General features: G+C 38.9%; 1 pseudogene; it reads right to left on the bottom strand.

Moving 5' to 3' along the window:
- Positions 1 to 1,022: 1,022 nt before the first annotated feature.
- LOC116877385 lies at positions 1,023 to 1,699 on the bottom strand (annotated as a pseudogene).
- Positions 1,700 to 7,027: the final 5,328 nt, after the last annotated feature.

The following is a 7,027-nucleotide window of genomic DNA, read 5'->3' as shown; positions in this document are numbered from 1 at the left end:
ACGTGGAGTGGTAAAGTCCCTACTATTATTGTATTTCTGTCAGTTCTTCTCTTTATGTCTATTAAAAGATACTTTATATATTTAGGTACTCCAGTGTTGGCTACATAAATATATATAATTGTTATATCCTCTTGTTGAAATTGGTCCCTTTATAATTATGTAATGACCTTCTTTATCTTTTGTTACAATGTTTGTTTTTTGACATTCTTAACGCATTTTATTATATTGGCTGGAATGCTCTAAATCCATGAAAGCTTTTAAGAAAATCTTCAATTCCCAGCCTTTTAAAAAAGTATGTTGATCCCCCCCCCCCCCCCCACCAAAAAAGAGAAAAAGAAAAAGAAGAAAAAGTAGAGAACTAATGATCTGGACAGATACATAACAGCATGCCTTAGTTCCTCTCATATCCCCAACTGCTATCTGTGATGAAGAATTCTCAGAAAGCAGATGTATTAAGAATTCATATATGATCTGCCCGGTGTAAAAAACGATAACAACACTGATCTGGTGCCTCAGGTCACGCTTTGTAGACCATTTTTTTTTTAATTCCTAAGGTGTGATTATACATTTCACATGCATTTGTGAGATATGTAAACATTATGTTTATATCCCACATGAGTCAAGCTAAAGGTTTTCTAAATAATGTGTGGCACTAGAAACTTCATGTTGTTATCAAGTTAGTATCAGTATTAAGCGAATGGATTCTACAATGAATTATCATAGACATTTACTGAAAACTAATATAAATCTAGCCCAGAAAGACCAGAACAGAAATATGCAATTTTCTTGATTTAAGATGGTCAAGTGTTTTTATTTGTTTTTTAAAAAAAGGCTCTATACACTGTTTAATACAAGTATGTATAAGAAGCTTTTGTGTGTGTGCTGACTTTATCATGACAACTCTAGCTGATTCTTTATGAAGGATTAGGGATACACATCTTCAGCAGTGCACAAGAGAAATAAACTCTGGAAAAGGCAATTTCTTGGGTTTAGGAAGGACTGTATTCTGGGAAGTACTTCAGGGGAATGGACAGTAATTCTAGGATTACATCCAGGAAGTACTGGAAGACTTCAGGAGATGCTTCAGCTTCTTCTAGATTTTGAATGTTGAATAAGCCACTGAAGTGTGATATCTATGTTTTCCTTTTCTTTGCAAGAAATTGAATAGCAGCAAATTCCTCTATACTGAATAACAGGTTCATTTTTTCAGTTTGCTGTTTCTCATCCAAGGCCTTAGGAAGCTCTCTCTTGCTTCCAAGTACTAGCACTGGAATTCCTTGTAACTGTGGCTTATCTAGAAGATTATGTAGTTCATTTCGAGAGTCTTCTATCTTTTCACAATCAGCAGCATCTATCATGTAAACAATGGCATTGACTCCCCTGCAGTACTGTTCCCACATGCTCCGGAATTGGAGTTGTCCTCCTATGTCCCAAATCTTTCTTGTGATATTATCTTTAGTTACTTTCCTATGTTAAAGCCCACTGTGGGTATCCTATCCTCACTGAACTGACCTGATGCGCTGACATGGAAGAAGTACTCTTGCCCGAGTACTGCAGCCCCACCAGCGTCAGTGCCATCTCCTCCTTCCAGAAGAGCGAGCGAAACCAGTCCAGCAGGTGGGAGATGAGCGCCAACATGATGTCTGCCGGGAGGGAGAACGGACGGGCGGGCGGGAGGACAGCAGCAGCGTCGGCTCCCATAAGAGCGGGCCTCAGCCCTGACCCCTCAACGGCTCCTTGGGGCCGCAGCACACTACTGGCCTTGTTTTAATGTCTATTATGTCCGATACAAGCATTGCTACCCTGGTTTCTTTGCTGCTGTTTGAATGGAGTATCTTTTCCCATCCTTTCACTTTCAGTCTTTAGGTGGCTGTAGATCTGAAATGAGTCTCTTGTAGGCAGCCTACAGATGGGTCTTTTTTTGTTTTAATCTATTCTTTCACCCTGTGTTTTTTGATTGGAGCATTTAGACCATTTACATTTAAAGTAATTACTGATATGTATGTTATTACCATTTTCATTGTCTTCTGGTTGTTTTTGTTGTCTTTCTCTGTTCCTTTCTCCTCTTGGTTTCTTTCCTTGTGATTGGTGACTTCCTGCAGTGTTATGATTGGGTTTCTCTTGTGTGTGTGTTTGTGTGTGTATGTGTTATAGGCTTTTGATTTATGGTTACTGTGAGCTTCATATATATTATCCTAAGTATACACTAGTCTATATCAATTGGATGGTCCCTTAAGTTTGAGCACATTCTAAAAGAATTTTTTTACTCTCTCCTCCCTTTTTTATGTATATGTTGTCATATTTTATACTTTCCTTCTAATTATGGCCTTTACTTTTCCACTTAAAGAAGTTCCTTTAACATTTTAAGGCTTGTTTAGTAGTGATAAACTCCTTTCACTTTTGTTAATCTGGGAAACTCGTGCTCTCTCCAGTTCACAATGATAACTGTGCCAGGTAGAATATTTTTGATTGTACGTTTTTATCCTTTCAGCACTTTGCAAGCCAGAAGGGAATAACATGATACATTCAGTTTCTGCTGAAGAGTCAGCTAATGGCCTTATGGGGGTCTCCCTTTTGCTTCTTTCTTGCAACTCTTTAACTTTCGGCATTTTTATTATACTGTGTCATGGCGTGGAACACTTTGGGTTCATCTTGTTCATCTCTATTATTTCTTCAGATAAGTTTTCTACACCTTTCTCTCTTAATCTTCTAGGACCCGCTATAAATTGAATGTTTGTTTGCTTGACGTCCAAGAAATCCCTTAATCTATCTATACTTTTTAAAATTCTCTTCTCTTTTTGGTGTTCAGCTTGGGTGCTTTCTGCTACCCTTCCAGATCACTAATCCATTCCCACTCTTCTGCATCTGCTAATCTACTATTGATTTCCTCCAGTGTATTTTTCTTTCAGTTATTGTATTCTTTTTTTTTTTCAGTTATTGTATTCTTCAACTCGGTTTCAATCTCTTTATTGAAGTTCTCATTGAGTTCTTCCCCTTCTCCCTCCAGTCCTGCAAGCATCTTCATGTATCACTACTTTAAACTTTTTAAGATTTTATTTTTATTTATGTGACAGACAAAGATCACAAGTAGGTACTTTAAACTCTTTATGAGGCATATTGCTTACCTCCATTTCATTTCCTTTTCCGAGATTCTTTTTTTTTTTTTTAATTCGAAACCTGTTCTTCAGTCTCCTCATATTGCTTGACTTGCTGGATCTGTTTCCATGAATTAGGTAGGACAGCTACTTCAAAACTCGAAGGAATGGTCTTGTGTATGGTCATTCCCTGTGTAGACTGTGTGGGCCTGGTAACTTTGGCTGGAGCTGTGGCTTGTGTGGGCTGGGTTCCCAGGGTGCTCTGTGACGGGGCTGTGGGGGTGAAGTGGGTGCAAACCAAGATGTCCTGAGGCTCTCCACTTGGAGGGTACCCGGTAGGGTCCCTGCTCTGGATCTGAGACATGATACAGGCTGGGGGATCCTGGGGTGCTCTGGCGGTGTGGCTAGAACTGAGGCAAGCATGAGCACTCTGTGAGCACGTTCCAGAGCACTCTGTGCTGGGGGTACCTTAGTAAGCCATATGAAGCTGAAGTGGTATGAGTCTGGGGTATTCCAGGTTGCTTGTGCTACCTTCCTGCAATGACTGGAGTTGTAGTAAGTGCTGTGCAGGGGGTATCCTGGTGTAAACAGCACTGTACTGACGCCACCTTGGTGGGACAGCTGGGTGTGGGTTAGGGGCCTGGAGGTCACTGAGGTAGGCAGGCTGTCTGGGGCACCTGAACCCTGTTTCTACCCATACTGTCAAGCTTGGGGGGTGGGGAATTTAAACCATAGTGCTTGTCCACTTCTTAGACCCAGAGAGTTCCAGCAGCTCCCCCACCTTCTGGCTGGTGTCTAGGGCTTGTTCCTTTATATTCTAGTTGCTCTGCTAATCTGTAGTCTTTTTTCTTCCTGTGCCCTTGGACAGAAGACTCTGCTCATAGCCTCTTTGTGAACTCAAGTGGGAGAGGTAGTACATTATCAAGGGTGGGGGTTCCTGTCATACCTCCATCTCTCTTGATGTTCTTGGTCTTTTGTTGTACAGAAGCTGTTCATCCAGTCTTCAGGTGTTCAGAAGGAACTGCTTCATAAATAGTGCAGATTTGGTGTGCCCATAGAGGAAGGTGATTTCAGGGTCTTCCTACATTGCCATCATGGATCAACCCCCCTACCCCACTTTGATGTGGGTTTTTTGGGTTTCCTGCAGAAGAATTTTATTTTTTTTTAAATATGTAGATGTAGATTCAGTGTGTCCATGGAAGGAGGTGAATTTGGGATACTCCTATGTCACCATCTCAAACTGAAAGTCCATTTTTTTTAATGGTCCTTAGAAATAAGGACAATTTAGAGGAAAAATGCAAATTGCATAGTAAGGTAAAACCTGTGCACATTTGGTGAAAAGAGTGACATTTCTAGATAGGACACTTGAAAATTGTCAGAATGGTTTAAGCAAAGATTTGCTTAACCACTCATCTGTTCATTTCTTATAGAATGACACACCAGGATAATGCAGAATATAAGAAAAGTAATTATTCTCCAGAACTGGCAAAATGGCAGCAAAGTGATAAACATCCATCTGACCTCCTGCTAACTGTTACACAGCCTCCCTAACTTCACTCCAATGCACCGATCTGAACAATCTTGATAAGTACAAATCTGACCACATCCCCTGGCAGAACAGACCCATTAGCAAGCTCTGCAATACTCTATTCCTTCAGCCTTGTATCTTTCTGGAATTGTAATCTATGTGGTCCAGCTGTTTGGAACTGACATTTTCCCCCAACACATCAGGTTGGCTTATATCTCCATGACTTCATGTTCTTCTAAATGCTTATCTGCTTAGAGGACACCTGCCTATCTTCAGAGACCAAACTCAAGGCGATGCTGTGAACCCTCATCTGGCCACCTGCCCTCCTTTGTGAACAATGTGCACTCACTTCTCTTGGGCGTATATCTAAGTGTGGAATTGCTGGGGCACAAGGCAAGTTTTTTTTAAAGCTTTATAAGATTATATCAATGTATAATTGATATACAATTATACAATGTATAATTCTACCAGGAGTTTTAGTTGCTTCACATCCCCATTAACATTTGGCTTTACTGTTCTTTAAAATTTTTGCGATTCTGGTGGGTAATGATGGGTGGTGGGAAATTGGCATTTCCCAGATGACTGATTATATTGAGTATCTTCTTATATTTTTATTCTTCTTATATTTTTAACGGTCACTTGGATATCCTCTTTAGTGAAGTGCCTATATATATATATATATATATATATTCTGGATTCAATATATATACATTACAAATATCATCATTCATCTTTTAAGGCTGGTACTTACTGTGCTGCATTTTAAGAAATTGTTGCTACCCATCTAGCGGCTATTCTAAATCACGAGGGGGGGGGCAAACAGAAAAAACTTGGAACCCTGAGGACTATCAGCTGCCATATAAGAGAGAGAACTAAGCTTGTATCTAATAAAGCCACTATTTGTCCTTTCATGAACCTGATCTTACAGATTACCAAAACATAGACATTTTGCAGAAATGTACATTGTATAGTTAGAGGAACTGGGTTAACTGCAAAATCTTTACTTGCTGGTGTAAGGCTTTTAGCACCCTGGCTGAATGACTTCTAATACCTGCCCAAATGTTGATATTGGCACATATAAGCACACAACAAATTCCTACTGAATGAAGGAATACAAAAATACATGTCAGGTAAAAATACATCTCTTCTAAAAGTGCTTATTATCAAGGGAATATTAAGTATGTACAAATATCTGTAAACCACAAATGGTTTTTATAGGAAAAAAATCATGAGGACTGTGATATTTTGAGAAAGTGGCAGCAACAGCTATGGTAAAAAGAAAATTTTCAAGTCAAGAAATGTCTTAGGGACCACCTTGTTCAATATCAGTATCAGGTCTTGGGAAAGTGGGGTAAGTATCACAGAAGATGCTAGATAGAAAGGGACTGTGACCACATGGAATTGTTAGTTCTGATTGACCTGGTGTATATTTAAAAAGCTATCCATTTGAGGATCAACAGACAAGGTCATAGATCTGAGGAATAACTTTAATGAGAGAATCTATAAATCTAAAAAAACAATTCATGAAAGGAGCATATCATGCCCAATTTAAATTCTTCCCTAAGTTCTATGTTTTTCCCTGATTATTTTTCAGTATGACTTATGCATTACTATACCACTGGCTATAAAATAAAAGGGCAGACTGAACTGATTTTTGCATTAACAAAGGGTTGTTACAATTTGATAAAGTGTCACTGATTTAAGGAATTTCAGAAGAGATATATTCCTTATCATACTTCAATGGACAGATCTTAGAAGCAGCTGACTGAAATAATTAGTATCAACTTAAGAAAAAAATCTCATTTTTGAAATTAGAATGAAAAAGCGTGAAGAAATCCTACTTGAACTGTGGAGCATGATTAAAAAAAAAAAAACATCTTTTGGGGACTTCCAAAATAAGGATAAGAGAGGGAGAAAGGAAGAGGAAACTTAAATGGCTGAAACTCCCCCAAACTGGGGAGGCATATGGTCATCCAGGCACAGGAAGCGCAAAGATCAATTTTCACCAAGACACCTTATAATCAACCTCTGAAAAATCAAAGACAAACTTTAAACCAGCAAGAGGAAAGAAAACCATTACATACAAAGAAATCCCAACAAGGCTTTCGGCAGAAACCTTACAAGTGAGGAGAGAGTGGGGTGACATATTCAAGGTGCTCAAAGATAAAAAAAAAACTCAGATACACAAATGATGAGAAAGAACTAGAGCAAAGCACTACAAAAAATGACAGCAAGAAAGGAACTATAAGACAATCAGAAAGCAATTAACAAAATGGCTATAGCACATCCTTATTTATCAATAATTATTTTAAAAGGACAATATTCTCCAATTAAGGGACACAGACTGGCTGAATGGGGGGGGGGAGATCCACCTGTATGCTGTCTACATAGTATTCACTTAAGC

The sequence above is a fragment of the Lontra canadensis genome, unplaced genomic scaffold (assembly GCF_010015895.1).
Source record: "Lontra canadensis isolate GAN:19392208 unplaced genomic scaffold, GSC_riverotter_1.0 scaffold51, whole genome shotgun sequence".
NCBI classification, from domain to species: domain Eukaryota; kingdom Metazoa; phylum Chordata; class Mammalia; order Carnivora; family Mustelidae; genus Lontra; species Lontra canadensis.
Note: the sequence above shows the minus strand (reverse complement) of the source record. Positions and strands in the feature narration are given on the sequence as shown.